This window comes from Pseudophryne corroboree, chromosome 2, assembly GCF_028390025.1.
Source record: "Pseudophryne corroboree isolate aPseCor3 chromosome 2, aPseCor3.hap2, whole genome shotgun sequence".
Classification (NCBI taxonomy): Eukaryota; Metazoa; Chordata; class Amphibia; order Anura; family Myobatrachidae; genus Pseudophryne; species Pseudophryne corroboree.
The window spans coordinates 224,512,954-224,529,020 of NC_086445.1; the positions used below are offsets into that span (position 1 = coordinate 224,512,954).

The following is a 16,067-nucleotide window of genomic DNA, read 5'->3' on the forward strand; positions in this document are numbered from 1 at the left end:
TGTGTGTTTGTTTTGTTTGTTCCCCCATTTGCGAGGTGCACTGTGTCTTTAAGCAGCTGCAGAGGTTGTTCCATTAAAGAGTGTTTTGAATGAGAGCGAGAAGGAGAGAGAGCGTGTGTGTGGGTGGGTGGCTGTGTGCGCGACTATTGGCAGAACTCTCAGTGTGACAGTGGATGGGAACAGCTGGGCTCTGCCCTGCTTCAGAGCAGCTTGTCAGAGCAATTATCTTGGCAAAGGAAAGGCAGCCAGAGTCCATAGCACTCCATTCACAAGCAGAGCAAAAAAATAAGGGAGGGGGTGAAATCTGAGGCAGTTAGGGTTAAAAACGGTTTGGGAAGGGAAAAATAATCCAGCTACTGAATCGTTGTTGAAACCAATCTGCTCCTGCACCTCTCAAAGATGATCTCCTTCATAGGGTGGAATAGCTGATTTTCGTCAGAATCAGAGTCCCTCTTACCCCCACCCAACGGTGAGTGTAACTAATTTGTATGCAGCGGTCGTCGGTCCATCCCTTCCTGTTAAGTGTTTTATCCCATTCATAAACTCGGCCAGCAACGATGAGGCTATTTGATGCTTTTCACTCCCCTTTTCACGATAAATAGGTTCAAACATATATTTACAAACCAGGGATAGTCTCATCGATTTTCTCTTGAGAGACTCAATGCATGGCCACTTTCACGCTCTTGTTATATCACAATACTCGTTTTACCTTCTTTTCTTTATCTTTTTTTTTTTTATACACATTTCTCTTATATGGTTATTAAATAAAAATGTTTCAGGAAGCTGGAATGTGCATGTACTTTCAACATATGTATTGCAATCGCTGCAGTATTAGACTTGGTTTACCCAAATGATAATGACATGGAGGTGGCAATACTCAGAGCATATTAATTATAGAAAAACCGTGCCGGCACAGAAGGATCCTGTTACAAGTTCATGGATTATTATTTTTTTTGTCGTTCATTCACCCATCCATCCATTCATTTATTTGATTACGTCATTGCTGTGCCTTTGGCATTTAGGGGATTCCCACTGTCAGCTGTTAAGCTTTGATGACGGGCTCTGAGCCTTCTAACCTGGTCTTCCTCTTGTACAAACTGCATTTTATTAGATTGTTTCCTGAGCTAGAATGCACTTTCAACGCCCAAAGAAGTGTTACTGTATCAGGAGCTGTTGTAGTCGTGGCCTGTACTCTGTACATGCATTTACAGGGCTATTTGTGATTATGGAATCTTTTCCTGATTGCTCGAGCTACATTGCAGAATGTATTGTGAGATGCTTGTGCGGTCCTGCTTTATGTTTTGTGCAGTGTGATGGCATTTGAGACTTAAAGCACCATTATTAATGCAGGCATTCGTGAGGGTTTATTTGTGTAAGATCCTTAAAATAAAAGGACCATAAAACAACTATACAACATTAATTTGAGGGCTATAATTCTTGTACAGTCTACCTTTTTTTTTATTTTAGCTGTTGACATGATTTCTACAAGGTATAGACATTTCCAGATTGCAAATGCTTAACATCTCCCACCTTATTCGCAGCTTGTTCCTGCCACAGACAAATGTCTCTTTAAAAACTACTGCCATGTGCTGAGTCCTTGTCTAGCTTCTGTTTTATTTATAATTAGGCAAAAAAAAAGACACAGACAACTGCTACCAGTCCTCACAAGCCCCCCTCCACTCTTCATCCCCCACAGCCACCTGCTTATCAAAAGCACATTCCCACTGACTCTCATACCAGTGGGAATATTTACCTTGTTTTCTGGTTGGTAGCAAAATCCAGTCATGTGGCTGGAAAGGTAGCATAGGCTATATGAGGTGAGGTACAAGATTTCTGTTTTTACGTCCTCTGATCTGGGCATGCATGCTTTCCATTGTGCTCAGGTGGTTACCTTCTTCCATATACCCTTACATTGATATCTTGGAGTTTGCTTTTGCTACCTGCATTTGCTGTATCCATTTAAATTGTTCCCAAGACAAACACATGCAAATTTACAGTCTTGCAGTTGAAACATTCAATGCCGACCTTTTTTTTCCCCCTCTGTTAGTTATCCCCCCCTTCCCTCATAATTTGTACTACAGTGAGGGCATCCCCATTGGGAACTCCTCTATTTGCTTAGTTCAGGAAGGTTGGTGACTCTCTGCCTGCTCCGCCCAGTAATCCCCTCTCAGCACTGGATGACTCAAAGCAGAAATTCAAATGGGAGCTACTGTAGCTCCTATTTGGATATTCTGAGATCTTCAAATAGTTTTTAGCTAGATAGTTTGAATCCTTGCCACCAGCAGAAGTCCCTAATCATTGTGTGTACCTTTACCATGCTGGATAGAGCAAATTGCAGCTATTATTGTGAATGGGCTCCCTTAGCATGCTATTGACGGGAAAGCAAAGAATTGTGGGAGAAAAAAGATGGACAAACCGTTTTTTACTTATAATCTAGAAATGCCTTTTGGTTGGTTCATCCTTAGAAAATTCTTCCATACATTACTAACTGGTAGCAAGATGCTAAAAAACAATAATGTAATGGAAGCCTGCTATGGAATAGTAAAGTATAATTTGCAAGTTCTTCAGTTAGAATCCTAAGTGGTATTTTGTGGATGGGTCAGATGGGAGTAGTGTACATTGAAGCATTTTGGCTGTATGAACTTTTCCCCCTCACTTAAATAAATTAAACTTTGTGAAAATGTACTTCCCAATATTAGAGATTCTGTCACTGCTGTATCCTTGCATATAGCAGATAAGTTCTTCAAGCCTTGTAGCTGCTACGTCAGATCTTCACTGTATGGAAAGTGCGTAGCAACTATTGGGGTTATATTCCGCAGTGCCCGTTGTATACAAGTGCCTGGGCCTTTAGAAATAGTGAATATTGGACCACCACAGTTTTATTTCTTTTTAATTTTGGAACATTGAATTTCATTGGGAAGAACTCCCATTTATTGGTATGGTGTAAGCAAAATCACATCTGAACATTGAATTTCATTGGGAAGAACTCCCATTTATTGGTATGGTGTAAGCAAAATCACATCTGAACCTTGATACTGGATTTGGCCAGGCAGGACTTGCCTACCTACCTCACCCTTTCTAGATGAGACCAATTTCTTCCTAGCATACGATGCTTGAGTACCCCGATGTTATGTGACAATTATTGGCTGGTCGTGTCTCGGCAATGTCCCAGTTTGCCATTTTCAAAGAGGCAATATTTGTACTAAATTTTTTTTACAATTTATTTCACTTTTAAGTCCAGCTTTGTAGCCACAGCTAGGGAAGCCAATCCCGGGACATTTTTTCAATCCCGGGTATCGGGATTGAAAAATGGCCAATCCCGGGATTCCCGGGATACCCAGGATTGGCTTTTAGCTAGGTGGCCGCCCCCCCTCCCCTCCCCGCCCGCCCCGCACACATAACTCACCATATCCCGGGGGCGGGCGGGTGGGGAACAGCTTCTGATCGCTGCTGGCGGCTCCCAGCAGCGGCTGACGGCGCAGCGTGACCTCTCACGCTGCGCTGGGGAGCCGGAAGGAAGCCGGCCAGCGTCTGAGCGTCCTGCTCAACGCTGATCCCTCAATACCCGGAATTGGAGCTTCCAATCTCAGGATTGAATCCCGGCCATTTTTGGCCCTAAATCCCGGGATCCCGCCGATCCCGATCCCGGGATTGGCCACCATAGCCACAGCCATTACATTTCTATGTCATCAGTCTGGCTTGTAGGCTTATGCAGTAATATAAAAACACCCTGCATATATCAGGAATATGATGGGCATATATTTCAAGAGCTGAGTGTGTGTGTTACCACACCATTTTGTTAACCCTACAGTGTATTTTGGGCTATATATCAGCCATCCGATTATTGCGTTGTTTGCCCTGTTTTACTATCTCTCACCAGCTTTAGGGTGAGGAAGTACTGTTTGGATAGACAATACAACATGGGTCTTCAATTTGCGGCCCTCAAGCTGCTATGAAACTACACATCCCAGCATGCCCTGATACAGTTTTGCCATTAAGGCATGCTAAAACTGAGGTAGGGCATGCTGAGATATGTAGTTCCAAAGCAGCTGGAAGGCTGTAAGTTGACTACTTATGCAATACAACATACCATATCACGCAGTTTATAGGTTATATGTAATTCTCCACAGTTTGGATAAATGAAGAAATGTGTCCTATTCTGGTTACAGAGGGGTTCTGGCATCTTTGTTGTGGACCTACTGAATCAGACTCTTACATGTTATTAGAAGTATCTTGATGCAACTTACAATCCATTTGCTGTTCCACAAACTTATTTTAATCATTTTCCTTTAGATTGCTGACCTATTTATTACTCGGGGCTGAGCATGAAGGGTAAAGATGGCCCTGCACATAGAGGTTGTTTTGTGACCAGTGCATATTTTATTGTTGCTACTAAATTCACTCCATTCATCCCTTAGTCTTCTGTACAGTGAAATGTGTATCATTAAGCACAATCTGCTTTCATTCATTTATCTGACATTATAGGAATAAGCGCGTTAATCAAATACTATCGGTGTCCCTGGTTCTTCTGCTCATGTCTAAATGAAAAGCTTATATGGAATCTGCTGATGTTTCTGCTGCTTCTTGCATTCTGCCCTCTTAGAATCTGCATTCTCCTCCCCTCTCAAACTAGCTGCATAGCATCTGTCCTGATGCATCTACGTCAGCTGGGATTTCCGTCTGTATGACGCAGGTTGGCAGTGTGAAAGATGGAGAGGGGAGAGACTGGGAGCGGATAATCGGTATTGGCTGCTGAGGAGATTCTAGGAAAACCAGGGCACAAAGAACCATGCATTGACCTTGACGAGCTTCGGAAGTGCCCTGCTGTATGACTGTATCTTGACATAATTGTGCGTACAGGATAATTTCCATAAAAGCTATTCAGGGATCCCACATGGAGGATATCCCCATGTCTTGGTTGCCAAGTGACAGTTTGTGACGTCAATGGCAGTTCCCAGGCTGAAAATAAAAGTGCTGTAACCCATTAATTGCTGCTAGGTCTGCAATGCAGTCTTCTGTGGTTTGAAGTTATCATGACTCCTCGGGCTTGAACAAGTTAGTGCAGACAAGGGGAGGTAGGAATATAGAAATTCAGGTCATCAGTATAATTGAATGCTTTCAAACCATATGCAGAAGGGAGGGCTCCTGTGCTATCTTCACACAAATTATTCTTTAAACAAGACTATTGTGCCAGAGAAATCCTGATTTATTGTCCTGCTGTAATTCTGCATGCTTCTTGGTCATGGTCAGGATATGTCCTGGTATGCACATCCTGAATGTCTTACTGTATATAGAGTTTATTGTATTAGCCAAATGTATTGTATTGCATTTGTACACATTTTATTACTTTTATGAATAGCCTCTATCAGGACAAAATAATATTTGCATCCCTTTTATATGTTTTTCCTTCGTGATGCAATCGCACACATGCAGGTTATCATTGAAAGCAATGTTACAGGAAAATGCTCACAGTACGACTGCTGGTTTTGTTTGGTTAGAATGTAATCCCTGTGATTTATACTATGTTCTTGTTTTCTGGCTTTCCAAGCCACTGAGAAGGACAATAGAGTAGAGGTTTTCCATGCTGTAGCCTATATTTCTACATTTGGTAAGGGCGATATATGTTGCTGATTATGGGGGTTGGGGATTTAATTTGCTGCAATAACCCGCTTTAACATGTAAAAGTATTTCTCTTACGTCCTAGAGGATGCTGGGGACTCCGTAAGGACCATGGGGATAGACGGGCTCCGCAGAAGACATGGGCACTTTAAGAAAGACTTTAGATCTGGTGTGCACTGGCTCCTCCCTCTATGCCCCTCCTTCAGACCTCAGTTTGATACTGTGCCCAGTGGAGATGGGTGCACTTCAGGGAGCTCTCCTGAGCTTCCTGACAGAAAGTATATTTGTTAGGTTTTTTATTTTCAGGGAGCCTGCTGGCAACAGACTCCCTGCATCGAGGGACTGAGGGGAGAGAAGCAGACCTACTTCTGTGAGTTTCAAGGCTCTGCTTCTTAGGCTACTGAACACCATTAGCTCCAGAGGGAGTCTGAACACAGGTCTCACCCTGGAGTTCGTCCCAGAGCCGCGCCGCCGCCGTCCTCACAGAGCCGGAAGATAGAAGCGGGGTGAGTATGAGAAGAAAATGAAGACTTCAGAGGCGGCAGAAGACTTCATGATCTTCACTGAGGTAACGCACAGCAGTGCAGCTGTGCGCCATTGCTCCCACACACCTCACACACGACAGTCGCTGTAAGGGTGCAGGGCGCAGGGGGGGCACCCTGGGCAGCAATATAAACCTAATTTCTCTGACGTCCTAGTGGATGCTGGGAACTCCGTAAGGACCATGGGGAATAGCGGCTCCGCAGGAGACTGGGCACAAAAAGTAAAAGCTTTAGACTAGCTGGTGTGCACTGGCTCCTCCCCCTATGACCCTCCTCCAAGCCTCAGTTAGATTTTTGTGCCCGAACGAGAAGGGTGCAAGCTAGGTGGCTCTCCTGAGCTGCTTAGAAGTAAAAGTTTAAATAGGTTTTTTATTTTCAGTGAGTCCTGCTGGCAACAGGCTCACTGCATCGTGGGACTAAGGGGAGAAGAAGCGAACTCACCTGACTGCAGAGTGGATTGGGCTTCTTGGCTACTGGACATTAGCTCCAGAGGGACGATCACAGGTTCAGCCTGGATGGGTCCCGGAGCCGCGCCGCCGGCCCCCTTACAGAGCCAGAAGAGCGAAGAGGTCCGGAGAAAGCGGCGGCAGAAGACGTCCTGTCTTCAAATAAGGTAGCGCACAGCACTGCAGCTGTGCGCCATTGCTCTCAGCACACTTCACACTCCGGTCACTATGGGTGCAGGGCGCTGGGGGGGAGCGCCCTGAGACGCAATAAAAACGATATAAAAACCTTATATGGCTAAAAAAAATGCATCACATATAGCTCCTGGGCTATATGGATGCATTTATCCCCTGCCAGTTTCCTGAAAAAAGCGGGAGAAAAGGCCGCCGTGAAGGGGGCGGAGCCTTTCTCCTCAGCACACAAGCGCCATTTTCTTTCACAGCTCCGCTGGAAGGACGGCTCCCTGACTCTCCCCTGCAGTCCTGCACTACAGAAACAGAGTAAAACAGAGAGGGGGGCACTATTGGCAGCTAATATATAAATACAGCAGCTATAACAGGGAGTAACACTTATATAAGGTTATCCCTGTATATATATAGCGCTCTGGTGTGTGCTGGCAAACTCTCCCTCTGTCTCCCCAAAGGGCTAGTGGGGTCCTGTCCTCTATCAGAGCATTCCCTGTGTGTGTGCTGGGTGTCGGTACGATTGTGTCGACATGTATGAGGAGGAAAATGATGTGGAAGCAGAGCAATTGCCTGTGTTAGTGATGTCACCCCCTAGGGAGTCGACACCTGACTGGATGGTAGTAATTAAAGAATTACGTGACAATGTCAGCACTTTGCAAAAAACTGTTGACGACATGAGACAGCCGACAAATCAATTAGTGCCTGTTCAGGCGTCTCAGACACCGTCAGGGGCGCTAAAACGCCCGTTACCTCAGATGGTCGACACAGACCCTGACACGGATACTGAATCCAGTGTCGACGGTGACGAGACAAACGTAATGTCCAGTAGGGCCACACGTTACATGATCACGGCAATGAAGGAGGCATTGAACATTTCTGACACTACAAGTACCACAAAAAAGGGTATTATGTGGGGTGTGAAAAAACTACCAGTGGTTTTTCCTGAGTCAGATGAATTAAATGAGGTGTGTGATAAAGCGTGGGTTTCCCCCGATAAAAAACTGCTGATTTCTAATAAATTATTGGCACTATACCCTTTCCCGCCAGAGGTTAGGGCACGTTGGGAAACACCCCCTAGGGTAGATAAGGCGCTCACACGCTTATCAAAACAAGTGGCGTTACCGTCTCCTGATACGGCCGCTCTCAAGGAACCAGCTGATAGAAGGCTGGAAAATATCTTAAAAGGTATATACACACATACCGGTGTTATACTGCGACCAGCGATCGCCTCAGCCTGGATGTGCAGCGCTGGAGTGGCTTGGTCGGATTCCCTGACTGAAAATATTGATACCCTGGATAGGGACAGTATATTATTAACTATAGAGCATTTAAAGGATGCATTACTATATATGCGAGATGCACAGAGGGATATTTGCACCCTGGCATCTAGAGTAAGTGCGATGTCCATTTCTGCCAGAAGAACGTTATGGACGCGACAGTGGTCAGGTGATGCGGATTCCAAACGACATATGGAAGTATTGCCGTATAAAGGGGAGGAGTTATTTGGGGTCGGTCTATCGGACCTGGTGGCCACAGCAACGGCTGGAAAATCCACCTTTTTACCCCAGGTCACCTCTCATCAGAAAAAGACACCGTCTTTTCAAACCCAGTCCTTTCGTCCCTATAAGGGCAAGAGGGAAAAAGGCCGCTCGTTCCTGCCCCGGGGCAGAGGAAGGGGAAAAAGACTGCACCATGCAGCCTCTTCCCAGGAGCAGAAGCCCTCCCCCGCTTCTGCCAAGTCCTCAGCATGACGCTGGGGCTCTGCAAGCAGACTCGGGCACGGTGGGGGGCCGTCTCAAGAATTTCAGCGCGCAGTGGGCTCACTCGCAAGTGGACCCCTGGATCCTGCAGGTAGTATCACAGGGGTACAAATTGGAATTCGAGACGTCTCCCCCTCGCCGGTTCCTGATGTCTGCTCTACCAACGTCTCCCTCCGACAGGGAGGCAGTATTGGAAGCTATTCACAAGCTGTATTCCCAGCAGGTGATAATCAAGGTACCCCTCCTACAACAGGGAAAGGGGTATTATTCCACGCTGTTTGTGGTACCGAAGCCGGATGGCTCGGTGAGACCAATTTTAAATCTAAATTCTTTGAACACTTACATAAAAAGGTTCAAATTCAAGATGGAGTCACTCAGAGCAGTGATAGCGAACCTGGAAGAAGGGGACTATATGGTATCTCTAGACATCAAGGATGCTTATCTCGATGTCCCAATCTACCCTTCTCACCAAGGGTACCTCAGGTTTGTGATACAAAACTGTCATTATCAGTTTCAGACGCTGCCGTTTGGATTGTCCACGGCACCACGGGTCTTTACCAAGGTAATGGCCGAAATGATGATTCTTCTTCGAAGAAAAGGCGTATTAATTATCCCTTACTTGGACGATCTCCTGATAAGGGCAAGGTCCAGGGAACAGTTAGAGGTCGGAGTAGCACTATCTCAGGTAGTGCTACGTCAGCACGGGTGGATTCTAAATATCCCAAAATCACAGCTGATTCCGACAACACGTCTACTGTTCCTAGGGATGATTCTGGACACAGTCCAGAAAAAGGTGTTTCTCCCGGAGGAGAAGGCCAGGGAGTTATCCGAGCTAGTCAGGAACCTCCTAAAACTAGGACAAGTGTCAGTGCATCAATGCACGAGAGTCCTGGGAAAAATGGTGGCTTCTTACGAAGCGATTCCATTCGGAAGATTCCATGCAAGAACTTTTCAGTGGGATCTGCTGGACAAATGGTCCGGATCGCATCTTCAGATGCATCAGCGGATAACCCTATCTCCAAGGACAAGGGTATCTCTCCTGTGGTGGTTACAGAAGGCTCATCTTCTAGAGGGCCGCAGATTCGGCATTCAGGATTGGATGCTGGTAACCACGGATGCCAGCCTGAGAGGCTGGGGAGCAGTCACACAGGGAAGAAATTTCCAGGGCTTGTGGTCAAGCATGGAAACGTCTCTTCACATAAATATCCTAGAGCTAAGGGCCATTTACAATGCCCTAAGTCAAGCAAGGCCTCTGCTTCAGGGTCAACCGGTATTGATCCAGTCGGACAACATCACGGCTGTTGCCCACGTAAACAGACAGGGCGGCACAAGAAGCAGGAGGGCAATGGCAGAAGCTGCAAGGATTCTCCGCTGGGCGGAAAATCATGTGATAGCACTGTCAGCAGTGTTCATTCCGGGAGTGGACAACTGGGAAGCAGACTTCCTCAGCAGACACGACCTCCACCCGGGGGAGTGGGGACTTCATCCAGAAGTCTTCCAAGTGATTGTAAACCGTTGGGAAAAACCAAAGGTGGACATGATGGCGTCCCGTCTCAACAAGAAACTGGACAGATATTGCGCCAGGTCAAGGGACCCTCAGGCAATAGCGATGGACGCTCTGGTAACTCCATGGGTGTTCCAGTCGGTATATGTGTTCCCTCCTCTTCCTCTCATACCAAAAGTACTGAGAATCATAAGAAGGAGAGGAGTAAGAACGATACTCGTGGCTCCGGATTGGCCAAGAAGAACTTGGTACCCGGAGCTGCAAGAGATGCTCACGGAGGACCCGTGGCCTCTACCTCTAAGGAAGGACCTGCTCCAGCAGGGACCTTGTCTGTTCCAAGACTTACCGCGGCTGCGTTTGACGGCATGGCGGTTGAACGCCGGATCCTGAAGGAAAAAGGCATTCCAGATGAAGTCATCCCTACCCTGATCAAGGCCAGGAAGGATGTAACTGCAAAACATTATCATCGCATTTGGCGAAAATATGTTGCGTGGTGTGAGGCCAAGAAGGCCCCTACGGAGGAATTTCAACTTCCTACATTTCCTACAAGCAGGATTGTCTATGGGCCTAAAATTAGGATCCATTAAGGTTCAAATTTCGGCCCTGTCGATCTTCTTCCAGAAAGAACTGGCTTCAGTGCCTGAAGTTCAGACGTTTGTCAAAGGGGTACTGCATATACAGCCTCCTTTGTGCCTCCAGTGGCACCTTGGGATCTCAATGTAGTTTTATTTAGGGTTCCTAAAATCACATTGGTTTGAACCACTTGCCACAGTGGATTTGAAATATCTCACATGGAAAGTGGTAATGCTGTTGGCCCTGGCTTCAGCCAGGCGCGTATCAGAATTGGCGGCTTTATCCTATAAAAGCCCTTACCTGATATTTCATTCGGATAGGGCGGAATTGAGGACTCGTCCTCAATTTCTCCCTAAGGTGGTTTCAGCGTTTCACATGAATCAACCTATTGTGGTACCTGTGGCTACTAGGGACTTGGAGGACTCCAAGTTGCTGGACGTAGTCAGGGCCCTGAAAATATATGTTTCCAGGACGGCTGGAGTCAGAAAATCTGACTCGCTGTTTATACTGTATGCACCCAACAAGCTGGGTGCTCCTGCTTCTAAGCAGACGATTGCTCGTTGGATTTGTAGTACAATTCAACTTGCACATTCTGTGGCAGGCCTGCCACAGCCAAAATCTGTAAAAGCCCATTCCACAAGGAAGGTGGGCTCATCTTGGGCGGCTGCCCGAGGGGTCTCGGCTTTACAACTTTGCCGAGCAGCTACTTGGTCAGGGGCAAACACGTTTGCTAAATTCTACAAATTTGATACCCTGGCTGAGGAGGACCTGGAGTTCTCTCATTCGGTGCTGCAGAGTCATCCGCACTCTCCCGCCCGTTTGGGAGCTTTGGTATAATCCCCATGGTCCTTACGGAGTTCCCAGCATCCACTAGGACGTCAGAGAAAATAAGAATTTACTTACCGATAATTCTATTTCTCATAGTCCGTAGTGGATGCTGGGCGCCCATCCCAAGTGCGGATTGTCTGCAATACTTGTATATAGTTATTGTTACAAACAAATCGGGTTGTTTATTGTTGGAAGCCATCTTTTCAGAGGCTCCTACGGTTATCATACTGTTAACTGGGTTCAGATCACGAGTTGTACGGTGTGATTGGTGTGGCTGGTATGAGTCTTACCCGGGATTCAAGATCCTTCCTTATTATGTACGCTCGTCCGGGCACAGTATCTTAACTGAGGCTTGGAGGAGGGTCATAGGGGGAGGAGCCAGTGCACACCAGCTAGTCTAAAGCTTTTACTTTTTGTGCCCAGTCTCCTGCGGAGCCGCTATTCCCCATGGTCCTTACGGAGTTCCCAGCATCCACTACGGACTATGAGAAATAGAATTATCGGTAAGTAAATTCTTATTTTCTCTGACGTCCTAGTGGATGCTGGGAACTCCGTAAGGACCATGGGGAATAGCGGCTCCGCAGGAGACTGGGCACAACTAAAGAAAGCTTTAGGACTACCTGGTGTGCACTGGCTCCTCCCTCTATGACCCTCCTCCAGACCTCAGTTAGAATCTTGTGCCCGGCTGAGCTGGATGCACACTAGGGGCTCTCCTGAGCTCCTAGAAAAGAAAGTATATTTTAGGTTTTTTATTTTCAGTGAGATCTGCTGGCAACAGACTCACTGCTACGAGGGACTAAGGGGAGAAGAAGCGAACCTACCTGCTTGCAGCTAGCTTGGGCTTCTTAGGCTACTGGACACCATTAGCTCCAGAGGGATCGAACACAGGGCCCGACTTCGATCGTCCGGTCCCGGAGCCGCGCCGCCGTCCCCCTTACAGAGCCAGAAGCATGAAGATGGTCCTGAAAATCGGCGGCAGAAGACTTCGGTCTTCAACAAGGTAGCGCACAGCACTGCAGCTGTGCGCCATTGCTCCTCATGCACACCTCACACTCCGGTCACTGATGGGTGCAGGGCGCTGGGGGGGGGCGCCCTGAGCAGCAATATTAACACCTTGGCTGGCAAAATAATCACAATATATAGTCCCAGAGGCTATATATGTGAAAAATACCCCTGCCAGGATCCATAAAAAAGCGGGAGAAAGTCTGCCGAAAAAGGGGCGGGGCTATCTCCCTCAGCACACTGGCGCCATTTTCTCTTCACAGTGCAGCTGGAAGACAGCTCCCCAGGCTCTCCCCTGTAGTTTTCAAGCTCAAAGGGTTAAAAAGAGAGGGGGGGCAATGAATTTAGGCGCAAATCTGTGTATTATAGCAGCTATAAGGGAAAAATCACTGTGGGTAGTGTGAATCCCTGCATTATATAGCGCTCTGGTGTGTGCTGGCATACTCTCTCTCTGTCTCCCCAAAGGACTTTGTGGGGTCCTGTCCTCAGTCAGAGCATTCCCTGTGTGTGTGCGGTGTGTCGGTACGGCTGTGTCGACATGGTTGATGAGGAGGCTTATGTGGAGGCGGAGCAGATGCCGATAATTGTTATGTCGCCCCCTGTGGGGCCGACACCAGAGTGGATGGATAGGTGGAAGGTATTAACCGACAGTGTCAACTCCTTACATAAAAGGCTGGATGACGTAACAGCTGTGGGACAGCCGGCTTCTCAGCCCGCGCCTGCCCAGGCGTCTCAAAGGCCATCAGGGGCTCAAAAACGCCCGCTACCTCAGATGGCAGACACAGATGTCGACACGGAGTCTGACTCCAGTGTCGACGAGTTTGAGACATATACACAATCCACTAGGAACATCCGTTGCATGATCTCGGCAATGAAAAATGTGTTACACATTTCTGACATTAACCCAGGTACCACAAAAAAGGGGTTTTATGTTTGGGGAGAAAAAGCAGCCAGTGTTTTGTTCCCCCATCAGATGAGTGAATGAAGTGTGTGAAGAAGCGTGGGTTCCCCCGATAAGAAACTGGTAATTTCTAAAAAGTTACTGATGGCGTACCCTTTCCCGCCAGAGGATAGGTCACGTTGGGAGATATCCCCTAGGGTGGATAAGGCGCTCACACGTTTGTCAAAAATGGCACTGTCGTCTTAGAATACGCCACTTTGAAGAGCCTGCTGATAAAAAGCAGGAGGCTATCCTGAAGTCTGTATATACACACTCGGGTACTATACTGAGACCTGCAATTGCCTCAGCATGGATAGTGCTGCTGCAGCGTGGTCTATTACCCTGTCAGGACAGGGATACTATTTGCTAACCCTAGAGCATATTAAAGATGTCGTCTTATATATGAAGGATGCACAGAGGGATATTTGCGGGCAGGCATCCAGAATTAATGCAGTGTCTTTTCTGTCTGGAGGGGGTATTAGGGACCCGGCAGTGGACAGGCGATGCTGACATTAGAAGGCACATGAAGATTCTGCCTTATAAGGGTGAGGAATTGTTTGGGGATGGTCTCTGGGACCTCGTATCCACAGCAACAGCTGGGAAGGAAAAAAATTTACCTCAAGTTTCCTCACAGCCTAAGAAAGCACCGTATTATAAGGTACAGTCCTTTCGGCTTCAGAAAAGCAAGCGGGTTAAAGGCGCTTCCTTTCTGCACAGAGACAAGGGAAGAGGGAAAAAGCTGCACCAGACAGCCAGTTCCCAGGATCAATAATCTTCCCCCGCTTCCTCTGAGTCCACCGCATGACGCTGGGGCTCCACAGGTGGAGCCAGGTGCGGTGGTGGCGTGTCTCGGGAACTTCAGCGACCAGTGGGCTCGCTCACAGGTGGATCCCTGGGTTCTGCAAGTAGTATCACAGGGATACAAGCTGGAGTTTCGGGGCGACTCCCCCTCGCCGTTACCTCAAATCAGCCTTGCCTGCTGCCCTCGAGGAGAGGTAGTACTGGCGGCAATTCACAAGCTGTACTTCCAGCAGGTGATAATCACGGTACCCCTTCTTCAACAAGGCCGGGGTTACTATTCCACAATGTTTGTGGTACCGAAACCAGACGGTTCGGTGAGACCCATTCTAAAATTGAAATCCTTGAACACTTATATACGAAGGTTCAAGTTCAAAATGGAATCGCTCAGGGCGGTTATTGCAAGCCTGGACGAAGGGGATTACATGGTATCACTGGACATCAAGGATGCTTACCTGCATGTCCCCATTTACCCTCCTCACCAGGAGTACCTCAAAATTGTGGTACAGGACTGTCATTACCAATTCCAGACGTTGCCGTTGGTCTGTCCCCGGCACCGAGGGTAATTTACCAAGGTAATGGCCGAAATGATGATACTCCTTCGAAAAAAGGGAGTTATAATTATCCCGTACTTGGACGATCTCTTATAAAGGCGAGGTCCAGGGAGCCGTTGTTCGTCGGAGTAGCACTATCTCGGGAAGTGCTACAACAGCACGGCTGGATTCTGAATATTCCAAAGTCGCAGCTGGTTCCTACGACGCGTCTACTGTTCCTGGGTATGGTTCTGGACACAGAACAGGAAAAAGGGTTTCTCCCGGAGGAGAAGGCCAAGGAGCTGTCATCTCTAGTCAGAGACCTCCTAATACAAATACAGGTGTCGGTGCATCAATGCACGCGAGTCCTGGGAAAGATGGTAGCTTCTTGTCGCTGTTGTGGTGGCTGCAGAGTGCTCATCTTCTAGAGGGCCGCAGATTCGGCATACAGGACTGGGTCCTGGTGACCACAGATGCCAGCCTTTGAGGCTGGGGGGCAGTCACACAGGGAAGAAACTTCCAAGGACTATGGTCAAGTCAGGAGACTTCCCTACACATAAATTTTCTGGGACTAAGGGCCATTCACAATGCCCTAAGTCAGGCTAGACCCCTGCTTCAACACCAGCCGGTGCTGATCCAGTCAGACAACATCACGGCGGTCGCCCATGTAAACCAGCAGGGCGGCACAAGAAGCAGGATGGTGATGGCAGAAGCCACAAGGATTTTCCGATGGGCGGAAAATCATGTGTTAGCACTGTTAGCAGTGTTCATTCCCGGAGTGGACAACTGGGAAGCAGACTTTCTCAGCAAACACGACCTCCACCCGGGAGAGTGGGGACTTCATCCAGAAGTCTTCAAAATGATTGTACACCATTGGACATGATGGCGTCCCGCCTCAACAAAAAGCTAAAAAGATATTGCGCCAGGTCAAGGGACCCTCAGGCGATAGCTGTGGACGCTCTGGTAACACCGTGGGTGTACCAGTCGGTGTATGTGTTCCTTCCTTTGCCTCTCATACCCAAGGTATTGAGAATACTAAGAAGGAGAGGAGTAAGAACTATACTCGTGGTTCCGGATTGGCCAAGAAGAGCTTGGTACCCAGAACTTCAAGAAATGATCTCAGAGGACCCATGGCCTCTGCCGCTCAGACAGGACCTGCTGCAGCAGGGGCCCTGCCTGTTCCAAGACTTACCACGGCTGTGTTTGACGGCATGGCGGTTGAACACCGGATCCTAAAGGAAAAAGGCATTCAGGAGGAAGTCATTCCTACGCTGATTAAGGCTAGGAAAGATGTGATCGCAAAATATTATCACCGCATATGGCAAAAATATGTTGCTTG

At 47.6% G+C, this 16,067-nt stretch overlaps 1 protein-coding gene across 5 annotated transcripts in view; it reads left to right on the forward strand.

The window, feature by feature from the left end:
* R3HDM2 (R3H domain containing 2) overlaps nt 1-16,067 on the forward strand; it is a 271,661-nt gene that overhangs the window by 102,929 nt on the left and 152,665 nt on the right. The window contains exon 1 of one of the 5 annotated variants that reach the window (XM_063952419.1): nt 344-469. The exons of the other annotated variants lie outside the window; for them this stretch is intronic. The gene's annotated coding sequence lies outside the window, so the exon portion shown is untranslated. Of the gene's footprint in view, nt 1-343; nt 470-16,067 lie in introns of those variants that run through there. 5 annotated transcript variants of the gene reach the window in all.